This window comes from Garra rufa, chromosome 22, assembly GCF_049309525.1.
Source record: "Garra rufa chromosome 22, GarRuf1.0, whole genome shotgun sequence".
NCBI lineage: Eukaryota > Metazoa > Chordata > Actinopteri > Cypriniformes > Cyprinidae > Garra > Garra rufa.
In genome coordinates this window covers 30,473,539-30,493,092 of record NC_133382.1, presented here as the reverse complement: position 1 = coordinate 30,493,092, position 19,554 = coordinate 30,473,539, and the positions used below count along the sequence as shown (strand labels likewise).

General features: G+C 34.2%; 1 long non-coding RNA gene across 1 annotated transcript; it reads left to right on the top strand.

The window, feature by feature from the left end:
• The first annotated feature begins 4,922 nt into the window (after nucleotides 1-4,922).
• Nucleotides 4,923-6,120, top strand: LOC141297404 (uncharacterized). The gene is made up of 3 exons (XR_012341382.1): nucleotides 4,923-5,330; nucleotides 5,561-5,661; nucleotides 5,954-6,120. It is a non-coding gene; the product is annotated as an uncharacterized lncRNA (long non-coding RNA).
• The last annotated feature ends 13,434 nt before the right edge of the window (nucleotides 6,121-19,554 follow it).

Here is a 19,554-nt window from a genome sequence, read left to right as displayed (position 1 = left end):
AATAGAAAATGTATTTATTTAGCTTGATTTATTTAGAAATGACCCTTATGACTGGTTTTGTGGTCCAGGGTCACATATAGATGCTAATTTCCATTTAAATAGGCTGGCCAATTATTTTGCAAAATTGCCTATATATACCATAAAAAAATTAAGCATTTTTTGGAAGTAATTACTTTATTCAGCAGTGATGCATTAATTTTTGCTATTTCAAATACATTTTATTTATTTAAATTTCTGTTTATCAAAGAATCATTTATGCCTTTCACAAAAAATATAAATAACATTAAAAAAGGACAAGTGTCTCAACACTGATAATAAGAAATATTTATTGAGCACCAAATAAGCATATATAAATAGCTTAAAATACAGCTTTGCCATTAGAAATAAATTGCATTTTTAAATATATTGTTTTAAATTACAGTAGTATTTCACAATATTACTGTTTTACTGTATTCATGACTCAGTCAAAATAAATGCAGCCTTGCTGAGCATACCAAACTTAATTTAAGACCCTACATTGCCGCTCTAAAGTTTGGAATCAGTAAGATTTTAAATGTTTTTTTTTTAAGAAGAAAATTCTTTTGCTCATAAAGGCTGCATTTATTTGAAAAAAAAAAAAAAATCCAGAAAAAAAGTCAGTAGTGCAAATATTATTTCAATGTAAAATAACTGTTTTCAATGTTAATATATTTAAAAATTTATTTTATTCCCGTGAAGCAAAGCTGAATTTTCAGCATCATTACTCCAGTCTTCAGGGTCACATGATCCTTTAGAAATCATTCTGATTTCTTTATTATTATTAATGTTGAAAACCGTTGGGCTGCTTAATATTTTGTTGAAACTTGTGATCAATTTAAGGATTCTTTAATAAATAAAAAGTTAAAAACATTTTTGGAAGAAATTAATACTTTTATTCACCAAGGATGTGTTGAATTGATAAAAAGTGTTGGTTAGGACTTATTTTATTAGAATTTTTTTTTTCTCTTTTAATAAATGCTATTTTTTCTTAGTTCTTTTTAACATTTTATTAATCAAAGAATCTTGACAAAAGAATAACAGGTTGCAAAAAATATTAAGCAGCACAACTCTTTCATCACAGGAATAAATTATATTTTAAAATATTTTAAAAGTATTTTTGAGCAAGTAAATGCAGCCTTGATGAGCATAAGAGAATTCTTTAAAAAACATTACAAATCTTACTGATCCCAAAATTTTGAACGTCAATGTATAATGTAACAAATAAGTTAAAAAATAAGAAATTTGTTCCCTTCCAAGATCCATATACCAACTTGAGAACTCTGTAGAGCACAGAGGGCGAATAAGAAGTGAATTCTTTCCTGAACCTAAGGCATTTCTAAGAGCCATTAAAGAAGCTTTATTTGTAGGAGTGCAGGCCTGAAATGTACTCCACTTACAATCTCTTGGTGATCTTCTCCATTTTCTCTTCTCTTTTTTTCCAGATCCAAAGATACAAAGTGAGCATGAACGAGAGAGAAAGAGCTGTAACGAGATGGAGAACATACCCATAATTACAAGTGAGGTTCATTTGAGTGCAGTGTGCATTTACAGTATATGTATATCGCTCTGTAGATGGGATTACTCTCATAGCCCTGCATCCAATTAGATAAACTGCCTTTAATAATTCAACCTAACCCACCGTTCCAGAATAATGAGTGAGATAATGCTGCAGTATCTCAGACACAGATGTAATTTATTGCTGAGAGAGCTGCATTTATGGAGAATGTGATTTTCTACAGGCATAATGAGAGTTCGGGAGTTCACCGCAAATGTTACGGACTTGATTCCTTTGGATGTGCAAAACGTTGCCGTGAGCTTCGTAAAGTGCATTTAGATTAGATTGTTTTTAAAATTGGTTTATTGCAATAAGGTAATTGCCCAGATGAATCTGGTTGATAAAAATAACTTCTTCTTTTTTTTCTTGCTGTTATTATTCTGTTGCACTGAACTTTTATGATCACGATTGTTAACAAAGTAAATTGCCCTGCCCATAAGCTCTTGCACAAACCATTTTGGCTTGAGAAAGGAAACAATAATGGCTAGTTTGGTAAAGATACAGTAGTGAGAGAGCATTTTGTGCTTCTCCGTATCACTTCAATATCAAAACCTTTTCCATTTTCTTCTCTTTACTTTACTTTTCCTTCGTTTCATGTCTTTTCATCTCTTCCTCTCGTTTTCTCAATGTCCTTGACTGTCTGGCTCCTCCTGTAAACAGCGCAGGAATCACATCTTGGCATTCCTGAAACAACACTGGATTTGATTTTACAACCCAATTAAAGTCGAGCTGTAAATCAGTGGGGCAGTAGAGCCTTTTCCCCTTCATTCTCCCCCCCACCCCATCCTTTCGCTTAGCACCTTCAGCAGAATTTAGTATCCCCGAAGGCTGTGAACCAATATCAGGACAGCTTATAAAAGCAACAGGACTGAGAATAGAGGGAGGACTGATGAGGGCGTTTACAGGGCAGCCAAGGATGCCACCCTTGAGGTTCCTAAATCACAAAGCTGTGATGGCTAGCAAGTGGCTGCATGGCTCTCGTCCATGGAGACTAGAACTCTTTCCGTCTTCAGCACTAAATCCTAGATGAGTCTGTGAGCTTTTGGCTACATCTAGAAACTTTATAAGCAACATCAATAGTTGTAGAGGTCATTCGAAATATTACTGGATGATAATTCTGTTCGGGATGAATACTATAAAACTATGCAGTTCAACTAGTCAATTATGAATGTTGTCCTACATGCTATATGAAAGAATAGTGTTTTTTCGTAATATATTGTATTAAAGATGACTTAAATATGACTTTTTTCATGTTTAAGTGCTAAAATCAGGTCCCCAGTGCACCTACCATCCCAGAAAACGTGAAAAAGGACAACATGAGAAGATTTCGCTCTACCTGTGACGTGGTAAGGGGATCTTATTTTAATATAACTGCCCCATCAATCTGCATTGTATCCACCCACAGTGTCATCATTTTGTTTTCGCAAGTGACAACGGTGTACCAGTTCTTACAACATGGCAAAAGTTGGCTGCACAGATGAGCACAGAACACTATTTAGAGTCCCAGTCTCAGAGGAGACGAGAAAGCAGTGGCTTTATTGATTTATTTACTGTATATTATGCTGCTGCCACACAGGTCTAATATAAACATGCAATTTTTTCACAGACATACATAACCTACTGTTTTTGTAACTTTTTAACATGAACTTGTGTGTATTTGACAGTTTAAGCGCAATAAGACATGAAAGAGAACTTAGTTTAGTACTCACATGGCATGTGACAGACACTTTCTGTGTGCAAGCTTTGGATGTGTGCACTCTAAAAACCATATATCAGAAGTTTAAACTAATATGGTTTAAAACACACAAGTTCTGCATGATATACTTGATAATCAAAACCAAACAGATGTTGGCAGAGTTTTTGGGTTTCTGCTTTTACTCAAAATGGCCATTTACAAAATTATATAATAAATGATCTATGGGTATTTTGAGCTGAAACTTCACAGACACATTCTAGGAACACCTGAGACTTATTTTACATATTGTAAAAAGGGGTATAATAGGTATTCTTTAAATCTGCATTTATTACAACAAATTATGAACCCTTAAACTGCACATTGTTTAAACATCCAGTTAGTAGAGAATTAGCAGAATAATTCAAATCTATAACTTATTTTATCATTTTGACTCACTTGACTTATTTGACTCATTGGCTTATTTATAAGAAGTCTTGTGAGTATAATTTATTCCTGAGTTAGACTGCACATGCAGCTACCCAGCAAACACGTGACGTCAGAGAGACGTTCAAATAATGTCTGTATAACGTCTGTCGGTTCAGAACCACTTTTAGAAGTCTACTGGATGTGCAAATCTGGTTCAGTATCTGACGTCTAACGGGGACATTTTTTGTACGTCTGTGGACATGCACATCTGGTTCAGTATCTAAACGTCTAACAGATTCCTGGGCACCACCATGAAGTGGGACATTCACATTACCTCCATTGTGAAAATGGCCCAGCTAAGGTTGTACTTCCTTCGCCAGCTGAGGAAGCTCAACCTGCCACACTGATCTACGCTGCAGTCACCGAATGTGCACTCATAACCACCTCAGCTACCAAATCAGACCTTAGGAGATTGCAGTGCAGTCCGGACTGCTGAGCAAATCACAGGTACGACCCTCCCACTCTCCAAGAACTATACTAATCCAGAGTGAGTAAAAGGGGTGGCAAAATCACTCTGGACCCCTCACACCCAGCACACTCCCTATTCAAACTGTTGCTGGGCTCTGAGCACCAGAACAGCCGAGCACAGGAACATTTTTTCCTTCAGGCAATAAATCTCTTGAACAGTTTTACAATAGACAACACTTTATTACAGTGTATATGACACACATTATTTACATTTCCATGCTTTTGTACTTAATATATTGTGTATTATTCTGTTTTTTTCTATTTTGCTTTAAATATTTTTTGTATATATTTTAATGCACTTATTTTTATATTTTTTTTATTATCTGTATCTCATCTTGTCACTTTCATTCAGTTTGTGGAAGCATCTGTCACCAAAACATATTCATCATATGTGTAAACATACCTGGCAGTTTACTTCTGTTACTAGTCTAAATGTCAACACCCTTTATTAATTCCCACCTGATTATTCCCAAAATTGTGCAACCCTATGCAATTATTTATGTAAGACATGAACCAAGCAGAAGTGTTATGCTGCAAGATGTAGATGTAGCATACGATAACAGAGGGACGGTGTTACAAGTAGAAAGAGTTATAGATGATTTAATAAGTCCAATGGAACAAAACAGGTTAATCAAACAATATACATCAACAGAAAAACCACATAAAAATGACAACAAGATTCACAACTCTAACCGACCAATAACTGAACAAACAGACAGACTTAAATAGTGGAGGATAATAGGGATCAGGTGTGGGACAAATGAACTGGGGATTGCAAACAGGTGTGGGGCAAATCAAAGATGGTGGGAAGCAATACAAAGGATCGTGGGAGATGAAGTTCAATTAAAAGTCCAGAGGGAAAACAGGGCAAACAAACAGGAGAACGAACAAAAGTGTTACAGTAGGCCAAATGTCCCTGGTATGATTTACAAGACACACTCTGGAAGTGGTCTAATCTTAAGCTCTGTTTTATTTATCAATATTCCTCAGTCATATATCAGTGAAGCCAGTTAGAGTCTAATGTTTTCTAACATGACAGGAATATTAACCCCTCTCTTTAAAGGTGTTGCAACTTGCAAGAATTGGAGGGAAAGAAGTGAGGGATTGTGTCCACAAAGTTCTTGACAGGTATTTGCAACAGTATCCCTACACACAGAACTTGACAATCCTGTTACATTTCTTCTCACAGTTTGCCCTTTTTTGTGGTGAAGAAATAAAATATATTTATACTTTAAGTGTGGGTAACCAAACAGTTGCTGGTCCACATTGACAAAAAAAACTTGGAAAAAAAAACTAAGGAAATCACTAAGGACCAGCAACTGTTTGATTACCTACATTCTTCAAAATTTGTTTTTTAGGCTCTTTACCAACCAGTTGATGGCAAAATTCAATATGAAGGGGAAGGGAAAGAAGCAGAATCTTCCTCTGGAGACGACTAAAACTTATGAAGAAATTAAGGGTACTCAGCATTTTCTCCGTTTTAACCATGTCATTTTAACACCAACTCACTCATATAAGATTTTCCTGTGATTTTTCTGTGAGTAAAGTTACATATAAAGGTCTGTACAGGTCTGTTATATAGAATGATTAACTTGGGTCAGCGAAAAAAATGGAACATTAGAGACAAGTCTAAAAATCTGTGAGTTATTGAGAGAAATTGGATGTTGTGCCAGCCTCCTCCTATTGCTATTTTGCAGTACCTGTATTTTCTTTACATGTTTGTAATTTTTGTTTTCGTTCTACTCTTGCAGCTGCAGTCATGACATGGAACAAAGAAGTTACAGAGGCTACAATAAAGCATCATGCCTCAGAACATCTCAAACATGCCCCAGGGAGGAATGGAGATGGATGGCACACAGGGGTGGACACTAACTAAGGACTGTTGCATGACTTTACAGTCCCTCCCCTCCCCCCCATGTCAGACCAAATTTTTTAAAATGAACTATTAGTTTAATTAAATATTATAATTTAGTTCTTTCAGCTTGTGTGTTTTTTTTTTTTTTTTTTTTTTGCTGAAGAACATAAGTTTCCTCTTGTCTTAAGTAATCTCATGTCATTTGTTTATTTCTGTGTTTCTTTAATTAGATTTGATGGAAAATAACTGAGGACTTTTGTATGAGTACTGTAAGGCATTTTTGTTTATTTCCAGTGTAGCAGACTTTGAGTTTAACTATTATAATGTATTTATATCAGCTTGTAAATATGTTAATATTTTGCTGAAAAACTTAAATTAAACATTAAGTAATCTCTTGTCATTTTAAACTAATGATGTGGCTTGGTCAGCAATAAAAACATGTTTAAAAAGACATCTTATGAATGTTCACTTTTTATGTTTTTTGGACGTCATTATTGCACACTTAAAAGACATCTAAAACAGACGTCGCAAAATCCTTCATTCTGGATTCTCAGTGGACGTCTTCTGAACGTTCAATATTTATCTCACTTGGACGTCATTATTGCACACTTTAAAGACGTCTAAAACGGACATCGCAAAAACTTTCATTTTGAATTCTCAGTGGACGTCTTCTGAACGTTCAATATTTATGTCACTTGGACGTCATTATTGCACACTTTAAAGACGTCTAAAACGGACGTCGCAAAACCTTTCATTCTGGCTACTCGGTAGACGTCTCCTGAGCGTTCAATATTTATGTCACTTGGACGTCTTTACTGCACACTTACAAGACGTCTAAAACAGACGTCGCAAAAACTTTCATTCTGGCTTCTCAGTGGACGTCTTTTGAACGTATGGCAAAGACGTCAAAATGATATAAGCTCATAATTTGGAGAATTTTTTTTGTGAATTTTTATAATTATGACTTTTTATAGATTCTGGCTTCCATAGTTTGTACTCTTTGAATTACATGTGACACAGAGTCTTTTTTTTATCTCATAATCATTTAATTTTTGTTTATTAATGTACATTACCATTTAAAAGTTTGGGGTCAGTATTTTTTTTCTTTTTAAGAAATAAATTTAAACTTTTATTCAGCAAAGACACATTAAATTGCTCACATCAAACTTTTTTTTTAAACTTTCTATTTTGGAAAAATATATATATATCACAGCTTCCACAGACAAAAATGTTAAACAGCAACTGTTTTTTCAACATTGGTAATGAATAATGTTCCTTGAGCAAGAAATTATGAGACTGGAATGATTTCTGAAGGATCATGATACACTAAAGACTGGAGTAATGTCTGCTGAAAATTCAGCTTTGGCGTTGCAAGAAAAAAATGATATTTTAAAATATACTGAAATATTATGGTATTTACAGTATTTTTGATCATATAAATGCAGCCTTGGTAAGAATAAAAGAGAAAAATCCTGCAAAACCCAAACTTTTGAATAGTAGTCTACGTCTTATCAACATTAATTAATCTTCCTCTTGGAGCTGTACTTCAACTCCAGTTAAACCTGAGACTGGTAGAGCAATATTTTATCAAGCTTTTGGCTACAGAATCAAATCCTATTCGGGGCAAGACCTGGACCGGAATCTCTATCAGTCTAGCCATGTGGGATTCAGCAGGCATCAGGAATACTCATGTGGCTTACTGATGTACAGTTTCCTCCAGCACACATCCGCTGCTAGATTAAACCATCTCTCTGTGTGCTGGTTGTTTTTTACACAACATCCGTTGCTAAGACAGTAATTGCCTGCCGTAATAAATCAAAGCCAATACTGGCGATTGTCATTTTTCATTAGCGCGACAACAGGTCAAAGCGGGCTCACAGCTATTAGTCAGAAATTTCCTCTAATGGCATATCAATAACTCTGTGACACCTAGCGCACTGACTGACTGCATGATCTAAATTCTCTTTCCCGTTTATAAAAGCCAGAATGAGCCTCATTTCATTTTAAGAAGAGGCGTGATGTGCATTAAAGCATTCGAAATGAAAATCTCACCCTGGCACTGACTTAATTGCTCAGTTTATATAACAGAAACAGAGGGTGGAATTTAAATAGCTTAAAGTCTGTTTGGGCACACTGTCTTTTATACAAAAAGACAGAAATTTGCTTATTTTCATGTGGTCATTAATCTTTTGGGCGTCATATGCACAAACACTCATTATGAATACGCATCTGGCAATATGCAGTTCATGACAAATGCGAGGAACACCTCGTATAGACAGTACGACAAAGTCAATTTGCCTCTAAGAGACGTTTGAGAGAAATTAGGCCGATGCAGTCATTCTGCCCTGGGTGTTTGTCCTCAGACCCCAATGAATGAAACCTCACAGTACTTTTTGTACTTGGTCTTTGTCATTAGATGCCTTACAGATGGAGTAATGAGCAACGGCAGCCCTTTAGTCCAATTCACAATGCCAAGAAACTCTTTTGAGCAATGGCAAATGATATCCACAGGCCTAAGATATCAAATCAGGTCTATGTTGTTGCTTAGTTTTGAAGTAAATGACGTGACTGGTAGCAATTAACATGCTAATTATACATTGGGAGGCTGCTAAACATCACATATGATGCCATTGGCAATTCGTAATGCCTTCGTCTTGAAATACTTTTTACGAGAGTTGCGTTCTGGCATTTGCTTGTCTTAATTTAACTCTTGATTCAATGTCTTTCGCAGACTTGAGCTGAGTATGACCATCAGGATCTTACACGTAAAGCTCTGAGATCGGCGAATTTGATGACTGTTATTTCTGACTTAAGTGGACAACGATTGATTGAGGTCTCTTGGGAACGGGAAGAATAACATTGTTTTTTGCACACTGTGGGTTAGGCCTCAATCAACAATTTGCACTTGGCACACCAGGTGAGCTGATTTCACAGACAAATAATGACGAGTATGATTAGGGCTGAAGTTGAATTTAAAGCAGTCTGTCTCAGTGACCTCTTGGTCTGAATATGACTCTGCATTCCTCAGGCTGGAGGTCTGAAGCGCTCCTCTCTGTCTGTGGCTCTGCAGCGGAGAGATCTCTACACCTGGTTGCTGCGTACTTGAGACATGTTGACGCAGCTGTGGTTTTGGTGGAGAGTTTTAGATGGCAGGCACACCGCAGTGAACTTGCACCTGTGGGATTGTGGGTTGATGTTCAGTCTGTGTTCAGAGCCTTTGACAGCTGGTCCATTCTCTACTGTATTCGATTCCTGGTTGCAGTGTCAAAAGCTGTTGTTGTCAAATGCCAGGGTTTGTACTCGTATAGTAAGTTTAAAAGGTGTACTGAATCATTTTTGTAATCATTTAAAATCTTTGATCTGAATAAATGAATAGCATTTTTGACAAATGATTACAATAAAACTTATTTGAATAAGACTATTATGCTTTGTTAGACATTAGCTTATTAAACTTAAACCAATTCTTACTGTAACCTTACTGTTACCTTTATTTTATTATATTATTATTATTTATTTTTTTTTCTTGTGTTTTTTTCTTTGGTAAAAAAAAGCCAACCAATTTATTGTCTTTCCTTTTCTTTAAAATAAAATTAAATAAAATGATTTTTTTTTTCAATGAATATTCTGGATTCAGTACAAGTTATCTGTATCGATAGCAAAAAGTCTAAATCTTGTAAAAGTTGGGAACAAGTAGAAATACAGTTTTTTAAATCATCAACATCACAAACGCTGTTGATACGGATAATTTACTCAACCCAGAATATTCCTTGAAAAAAAAAAAAAAATATTTTATTTTATTTTATTATTTTATTTAAAGAGGGACAAATGGATTTTTTCCCCTTTAGTTTAAACTTAAAGGCAAAAACACAATATAAAGCTTCAAGACAAGCAAAACAAAACTGAAAGATACAAAATAATAAAATAATATAATATATTTTTTCAAGAAATATTCTGGGTCCAGTAAAAATTATCTGTATTGACAGCATTTGTGATGTTGATGATTATAAAAAAATGTCTACTTCTTCACAACTTTTACAAGATTTAGACTCCTTTTTATTTTACTGTATTTTTATATGTTCCAGTTTTGTTCTGCTTGTTAAAAAATAAAAAATAAAATAAAATAAAAAGTCTAAATCTTGTAAAAGTTGGGAACAAGTAGAAATAATTTTTTTGATAATCATCAACATCACAAACGCTGAAAAAAAGAAATTTATTTTTTTTATTTTGAAGGAGGAACAAATAGATTTTTTTCCACCTAAAATAAATTGATTGGCCTTTGTTTAAACAGAAAGACAAAAACTAAATATAAACTACAAGAAAAGCTGAAGCAAATAAAATAATAAAATAAAAGGGAGTCTAATTCCTGTAAAAGTTCTGAACGAGTAAAGTGATTTTTTTTTAACCATCAACATCACAAATGCTGTTGATAAAGAGAACTTGTACTAAACACAGAATATTCCCTGAAAGAAAAAGGAAAATAAAAGTTATCCAAAGGGATCGCTCTTGACTAAAAATAAGCCTCAACAAGTGCTCAGTGATTCAGAGGCACATCTCTCCTGCAAAAGCTATTAAGTAACATTTTTCTGATAAAAATAAGCGGTTGAAGAGGGGAGGTCAGCCCTCAACCCAACAGGAACAACGCTGATAATGCAGGAACATAAATCACCGGAGCTTTCTGCAGGCTCTCTCATTCAACACATATGCCTCTAGTCAGTGAGGCCTCCTGGGACATCATGATTCGTTCCTCAGCTGTGGCCCCTTACCTGCTGGGTGGCAAGGCTCTTTAGTAAATCGTGTCAGGGCGATGAGTCATTAGTGGGTGCTTTTCCTCTGTTGTCGGCATTATGGGATATTAAACATAGCTGCTGCCCTCGGTGGGCGGAGACGCTGGGCACAACACATTACATTTCCCTGTCGTTATGGTCTGTAATGACCCTGCAGCACTGTGGAGTTTTATGGTGCGGTGATATGAGGCAAAGCGTAGAGGCAGTCAAGGCAGTAATGCTCGTAGTTTGATGTGGCAATAATGCTGAGATATAAAGTGTTTTCCAGATATTGAGAAGGTTATTTGACTATAACTGGGGGAAATATATACTGTACAGACATTACAAAAAAGTAGCTTTAAAAATATTGGGGAAAAAAAATAATATTGAATAAAATATGATTGTTTTTTGTTTTGTTTTTTTGAAAAATGAAATATAGGTGGCAGCTAAGCACTGTCTTTATGAGTGAGTCATTCAGTCATACAGTCAACTGATTTGTTCAAACAACCGATTCATTCAGATTCGTTCAAAAATGTAGATTAATATATATTAGGCTTGTCAAGAGATTCAATTTTTACATTTTAAATTGTTCGCACATCAGTTTGGGCTAAGAAATAAATCCCCAAAGGATGAAGTCATCATTTTGTTAAATGAGAAAAGCATTTAATAGACATTACAAAAAAGTTTTGATTCAACATAGAAAAAAAGAATATTGAATGAGAGATTTTACTTTTTTTTAAAATGAAATGATACTCTAAATGTGAAACTAAACCCGTCTGTAGGTGGCAGAAAGTTTTAATGAACGAGTCATTCAGTTATTCATTCAACTGATTTGATCAAACAGCTGATTCATTTAGAAGCAATGCATATGACTGTCTTTATGAATGAGTCACTTGATTTGTTCAAAAATGTGTAATTATATATATTAGTAGTGTTTTTCCGATTCCGATACTTGTATCGGAAATGCCGCCGATACCACAAAAAAATCTAGCATCGGAATCGGCGAGTACTTGAACCCACGTACCGATCCGATACCATTTTCTTAAGATATAAGTTATTCCCGCTAGCAAATCAGAAGACAGTTCTTCTTCGCGGCTCAGCATGCAAACAGTGTTGCCACAAGCAACCACTGTTTAGAGCAGCGAAGAAGAAATACAAATGTGCTAGCAGTTTGTCCGCTAAAACGGCGGCATGTCTCATATGTAGGGCTTTATGATTTCTGCGATGCGGAAAACACGGACGGAATCGCGGAATCCAGTCAAAATGGAATTTACAGTTTAACGCGGAACGTCACGGAATTTGTCAAAGTTTGATGCATTAATCAAAGGTAGTTCATTACACTTAAATCAAATCGTGATATGGACTAATATTAAGCCAAAAACCGACTGTTTAAATATGAATTAATGCGTGGTTCTGTGTTAATGAATTGTACAGGCGCGTGGTTTGTTTACTCCTTGTACTGAAGCGCGCGGGACACTTGCGGTAATATTAAAGGGCTCCAGACTGTGACCAATTTTTCTGCCAGTGTTACTAATTTTCATGAGCGGTCACACTGACGCGATCACCGCGTTGTTCAACTCATAAGCTCTGCCATTTCTGTCTCAGATGAGAAACATAAAATGGCACGCGAAACGAAAGTGAAACTAACACGACACGTTTGAGCTGCTCAGCGCTGACCGTTTATCAGCTTGGACTGCAATGCAAACAAACTTGCACAAACCCCGAACAGCTTTATTCGGGAGCCAACGTTGATTTTGCAACACTGTTACTGCTGCGAGATCCAGTGAGGAGCATTTGAAAATGCCGCACAATGAATAAGGTTGCTGCGAGATCTAGTGAGAATCTTTCAAATTCTGGCCAAAATTCTCTGTTATAAACAGGGCTGATGTACGTCAGAAAACCAGATTAGTAATACTAACTATATGAAAAAATATGACTGTCAAATGTATGTCATATAATAAAAATACTCTAGTTCACTGTATATATCACTGTATATTTGTTTTTTTAAGGAATAAGTCTGAAGCACACAATAAAATAATTTATTAGTATTATCTACAGCTGTATATACAATTACACACCCAGGTATCGGATTAGTACTCGGTATCGGCCGATACCCCGAGCCAAGGTATCGGAATCGGTATCGGGAAGGAAAAAAGGGTATCGGAACATCTCTATATATTAGAGTTGTCAAGTGATTCCATTTTCAAATTTGATGAATCACAAATTAATCACATTATCCGCAAACCAACTTGGGATGAGAAATTACTCATTATTGTGTTTAATGAGAAAAAAATATTGATTAAAATATCATTTTTGAAAAAGGTATGTATGTGAAGTAATACTCAAAATGTGAAACTAAAACTGTCAGTAGCAGCAAGTCACTGTCTTGAGTCATTCAGTTAATTATTCAACTGATTCATTCAAACAGCTGATTCATTCAGAAGCAATGCAAATTACTTTCTTAATGAATGAGTCGCTGAATCGTTGGCTCACTTCATTCGTTCAAAAATGTGGATTCATATATATTAGGGTTGTCAAGAGATTTTTTATTTATTTAAATATTTATATTGATTGTATTAATTATCACAAATTATTCACATAACAATTTGGGCTAAGAAATTACTCCCAAAAGATTATGTTAAATGAGAAAAGCATTTAATAGACATTACAAAAAATAGCTTTAGAAAATTAATATTTTGATTCAATATATATAAATAAAAAAGGATATTAACAACATTTTTTTTTTTGAAAAATGAAATGATGCTCTAAATTTGAAACTAAAACTACCAGTAGGTGCCAGTCATTCAGTCATTGATTCAACTGATTCATTTAAAAAGCTGATTCATTCAGAAGCAATGCAAATGCTCTTTATGAATCACTGCATCATTGGCTCAGTCATTTTGTTCACAAATGTGACCCTGGACCACAAGGTTAATTTTTACAAAACTGAGATGTATACATCATATGAAAGCTCAATAAATAAGCTTTCTATTGATGTATGGTTTGTTAGGATATGACAATATTTGGCCGAGAAACATCTATTTGAATATCTGAAATCTGAGGGTGCAAAAAAATCAAAATACTGAGAAAATCACATTTAAAGTTGTCCAAATTAAGTTCTTAACAATGCATATTACAAATCAAAAATTACATTTTGATATATTTACAGTAGGAATTTTACAAAAAATCTTCATGGAACATCATCTTTACTGAATTTCCTAATGATTTTTGGCATAAAAGAAAAATCAGTAATTTTGACCCATACAATGTATTTTTGGCTATTGCTACAAATATACCCCAGTGACTTAAGACTGGTTTGTGGTCCAGGGTCACAAATGTGGATTCATATATATTAGGGTTGCTTTTTGCATATAACACATTTAAAAAAAAGCAGTTCCAGAATAAAATTGATTCAATATAGGGAAATTAAAATTGAATGAAATAAGATGTTTTTTTTTTATGAAATAATACTCTAAATGTGAAACTAAAAATGCCAGTGGCGGTAAATCACTGTGAATGAGTCACTGAATCATTGGCTCACTTGAATCTTTTAAAAAATTTGATCATTCATTCAACTGATTCACTCAAACAGCTGATTCATTCAGATTTAATTTTTATGAATTATCACAGATTGATCAGTAATTATTCGCACATCAATTTGGGATGAGAAATTACTCCTCATATATTGAAGTCATTGTGTTAAATGAGAAAAGCATTTAACAGACAGTAAAAAGTAGTCTTGAAATATATATATATCACTGTCTAAATGACTGAGTCATTCATTCATTCATTAAACTGATTCATTCAGATGTGCAAATGACTGCCTGTATGAATGAGTCACTGCGTCATGGGCTTACTCGATTTGTTCAAAAACGTGAATTCATTCAGTAATGAAACCCTGCTGTGTTGTTCAGAGACGCACAACAGTTCAGCTGTGGCTTAGTTTGGAACAATATTCATTGGTGAAATTGAACAAAAATAGACGATACAAGAAATATTGTCTCAAATGTTCCACAAAATTAACTTGTGTATTAAACCGTAGCATAAAATCAGTATCACATTTGCAATCTTGCAGAATTCTGAGAAAAAAATCTTGCTTGTGAGAAATTGCTGAACTGTAGCTAAACTTGCCGTCATATATTGAATTTTAGGGCATAAAACTGCAGGCAAATAGGAGAGAGAAAGTGTCACCCTTTATTGTATAGAACAGGGATGCCATCTGTTAGCAGGCCTCCTCTATGACAAGGCTTTGTGTTTACAGCAATACAGAACAAAAGCGTTTATGCACTCGTCAATAATGCAAATCTGGGGTCAAGGAGTAATTGGCCTCTAATAAGCCAGATGACTATCTCTTATTCCCCTTTGAGAATTAAACAAGCATTTTGGTTTAAACGGCAGACTTTATAGCACAGCTGTGGCACGTCTATCTAGGAATGTTTCTGGTTAAATTACGTCAGTTTGAGAAGCCTTTCCAATGTTTATAAAATGCAAAATATAAATTGTGCATGAAATATCAGCCCTGGAGTAAGAATGACATATTGTGCATTCTTCGCTCGTTGGTTTTATTGCTGTTATTTTTGATGAAACAGCGAATTCCAGCCACCTCAGACTTAATTAACTCCTATTGTGACAGTCTACCCACGGCAACAGGAGGAAATTAAGCAAAACACCAGTAAAAGGTCTCTATATGCTTTATTTTTAGGCAGTGCCATTTCTGTTTGGTCAAAACAGAATTCCTTCTCTCTGAACTTTACCACAGATGCCAGTCTGAAGCAAGAACAGAGAGGTCAGAAATGACAAAAATGACAAAACTGTGTGGTAACAGTGTGCTTTTTTCTATAATATGTGTTTTGGTGTAAACAGAGACTCATTTTACTCCAAAGTAAAAGGTATGGTGACCGCACTTTAAATACTATACTCAAGTGTCTGTTTATAATCACTGACAGCTTTTTTCAACAGTTAAATGATGGTATGAAAACAATGGTCCCTTGTGGTATAAACTAAAGACTTTGCTTTATGCATATGAGAAATGGACAGTGAATTTGTTTAACCAGGAATTATCTTACAGAATAATGTTTGCTGATGTTTCCTTCTTCTCAGGAAATTTAGCAGTAATCTGTGGCAGTGTAATTTAATGTTATTTATATACTGTTGCATAGGATTTATTAATATTTTGGTAAAAGTTTTCAGTTTAATTTTGTGCTTTTTTTTAGCTACAGTAAATAAAAATGAAATTGTATTTTAGTTTTACTTTTAGTCATTTTAGTACTTCAAACGTCGCCTTAAACCAAGGCAACATTTCTAATACTAATAAAAGTTAACATTTTTCATGTAATATTCATATACTGTTATTCATACACTGTCACATAGGATTTATTAATATTTTAATTAAAAAGTTTTTTGTTTAATTTTGTTTTAATAATTATATGTGCTTTTGTCATTTAGTTTTTTGATTTTTACAGCTACTGAAAATTTTTTTTTTTGTTTAGTTTTAGTGATTTTAGTACTTCAAACTAGTTAACTTCAACCAAGACAACATTTCTAATTCTCCTTTTTAAGTTTATGTTTTTCATGTAATATTCATGTACTGTAATTCATATACTGTTGCATAGGATTTCTTTATATTTTGATGAAAAAAAGTTTTCAGTTTTCTTTTGTTTTAGTAATTGTGCTTTTGTCATTTAGTTTTTGGATTTTTTTTTTTAAATTATTTAATTAGCTACTGTTAATAAAAATGAAATTTTATTTTGGTTTTAGTTTTAGTCATTTTAGTACTTCAAACTGGTCAGCTTCACCCAATGCAACATTTCTAATTCTCTTTTTTTAAGGTTACGTTTTTCATGTAATATTCATTTACTGTCGCATAGGATTTATTGTTATTTTGATTAAAAACAGTTTTTTGTTTTGTTTTTGTTTTAATAATGGTATGTGCTTTTCAGTGATGGGCAAGCTACTTGGAAAATGTAGTGAGCTAAGCTAACAGTTACTCTTCATTAAATGAAGCTTAACTACACTAAAGCTACGGCCTTGGGTAATGTAGCAAGCTAAGCTACAGCATCATGGCAAAAGTAGTTCACTACATCTAAGCTATTTTTTAAAATTTCATTTTTCTATTGAACCAACATCATACCAAGTCATTGCTCTCTCAGTGATCAATTAAATTGTCAGTAATACAGGCATACAAGTTCAGTTTAATTGTTTATTTAACCACTCTTCCAAACCAATTTGGCAACAAAAATCAGTATCATGTACAGGGCTGGATTTATCTCATATTTTGGGGGGTTGTATTCTTTCTTGCAAAAAAATAATAACAAAAAAAGCAATGGCACCAGTTTCACAATATTAAACGAATAAAACAGGGAAAACACAAAATTTGTAAATAAAATAATTTTATACATATTACTGAATAACATAGTCTATATATGAATGGGTGTTCGTCAACTGGTTGCATGTCGTCAGAGTTTACAGTGTTGACAGCTTCGTAAAAAATTGCCTAATGGAAGCGCTGTAGATTTGTTGTATATAGCTACTAAAATATGACAGACCGCACAAAAACAGCACTTTAATTTACTGCCGTGTTTGAACAAAGATAGTGATTGATTTCATGAATACAGGAGCCTGATTTTTTTAAATTGTCAGAATCTATAGTACATAACAAATACAAAAATAAAAACAAATCACAAACTTTTGCAGTCAAGACTGTGAATAAAAGACAAGTGTGGAATGTAAGCCAGATTTGGCCAAGACTCTGTTACTATCTGGGAAGCAAAGCTAAATTCTATTGTAAATTTGTTAACTGACAGTAAGAATATATAACCGAATCAATCGGCTATATTCGTTTGCAGAAGGTAAAACACATTAACGTAAATTGTAAGTCTTTGAGAGGAAAAATTAAACCGACAGGTCACAGCGGCTAGGCCTAGAAGTCACATTTTATTATATTCTGAAATAAACAGGCCTACAGCGTAATGTTATGACATTATTTCCCTCACTCCACAACAAATCCTTTAACTTTAATCTTATTCAGAACAGAACAATGATGAAATAAATAAATTTGCCTAAACAATCCAAAACAAATTAAATGTGAAACTGAAATTAAAGTTGGGCTTATGTAGACTACCTCTCTTGCCACAAATACAAATGATCCATATCTGCAATGTATTTGAAGCAAAATTATTATGCATTGGGTATAGGGTGACCAGATGAGATTGGTTGAAATTCGGGACGGGGGGGGGGGGGGGGGGGGGTAATGAATATAAGTAGCCTTATTAATATAAGTAGCCTAACGTTATTTAAGTTGCGTAAGGCTATTTTTATACTTCAATCTGAAGTTAATGAAGCAATCATATTTTTATTAACAAGTACATATGCATATAAATTGATATAGCCTAATACGTAGGCTACAGAAGTATTATTTTGAACACGGTGCCTTCTTAAAGAAGGACGAGACCAACTTGTTGGTCTGTACTGTCGCGGTGTTGGTACAGTGTAATTTGCTGCTAGCAACATCTTAATGTTTATCGTTAAAAAATAAACAGTTATACTGTAAATGCAGTTAGATAACGTGAGAAACACCATAATAGCGAGATACTAATTGTCATATTTTTACGTTTTTAGTCTTTCTGCAATCTTTCTCTCACTGTGGGAGATTGAATGAGTTTCAGTAAAGACTGCATTCAAGAAATACGATTTAAAAAAAATGTATGCTGAATGCAATTCGTTGCCTTGTGTTTTTTAAACACTATTTTCCTCTTTTCTATTATGTCAAATGCCATTTTTGCTTGCCTTTTATAATATTCAGTTATGTTGTATATTTGAATATCATAAAATAACACGAATATATTACTTTTTTCTTATCTAACATTAAATCGTTAAATCAAAACATATAAAAAAGAGAGTGTTTGATCATGTCCAAATACACATTCAAATGTATTTTACCTTAAATATCAAACTAACTGTAATATAAATACTATATTATAAAATGTTATCTTTTAAATGTTCAGGATCATTATTGCACATATTATTTAGTACAAAAAAAGCCTCCTCAAATATTAACTAAATAGAACTTAACTATATATTACAATTATTTAATTGAATTGAATAAAAGTTACGTGTTTGGTCACATTTGACTGCCAAAAAGTATGAGAACATATTAATTATGTCTCTTTATCACTGCCCAGAATAAAATGCGATTGTAAAGCGTATTCAGAGAAGTTATCAATACACAATCAATGCACATTATGTGTTAATAATTACTCGAAATTGATGCAAATATAGTAAAACTGCTGTCTATCCTACATAAACCCATTCACACACATTGGAGCGCGGAGTTGTTTGGAACTATTGGGCGCTCCACGAACCACGTGACCGCGCGGCGGCGAGATCAGAGCGTGTCGCAACTCTCTTTCTCTATGGCTCTGGGTATATCTAAAAAAAAACAAAAAACAAGATCCTGCAGCCAATGAGCAGCCGGCGGATGACTCAACCTCGCTCCACGGACAGTTTTTATGTTTTATCAGACAATAACTATATTTAAGATATTGCTTCAGCATAATTTTCGGGACAATTAGAGCGGGATTCGGGATTCGGGACAGCAGCTTAGATTTCGGGACTGTCCCGAATTTTTCGGGACGTCTGGTCACCCTAATTGGGTAAGCTTTGTACTTCATGCACGTCGACGGAAAATATCATGATGAGCAAAAATGTGCCACGGGACCGGTGGTCACGCTGAACT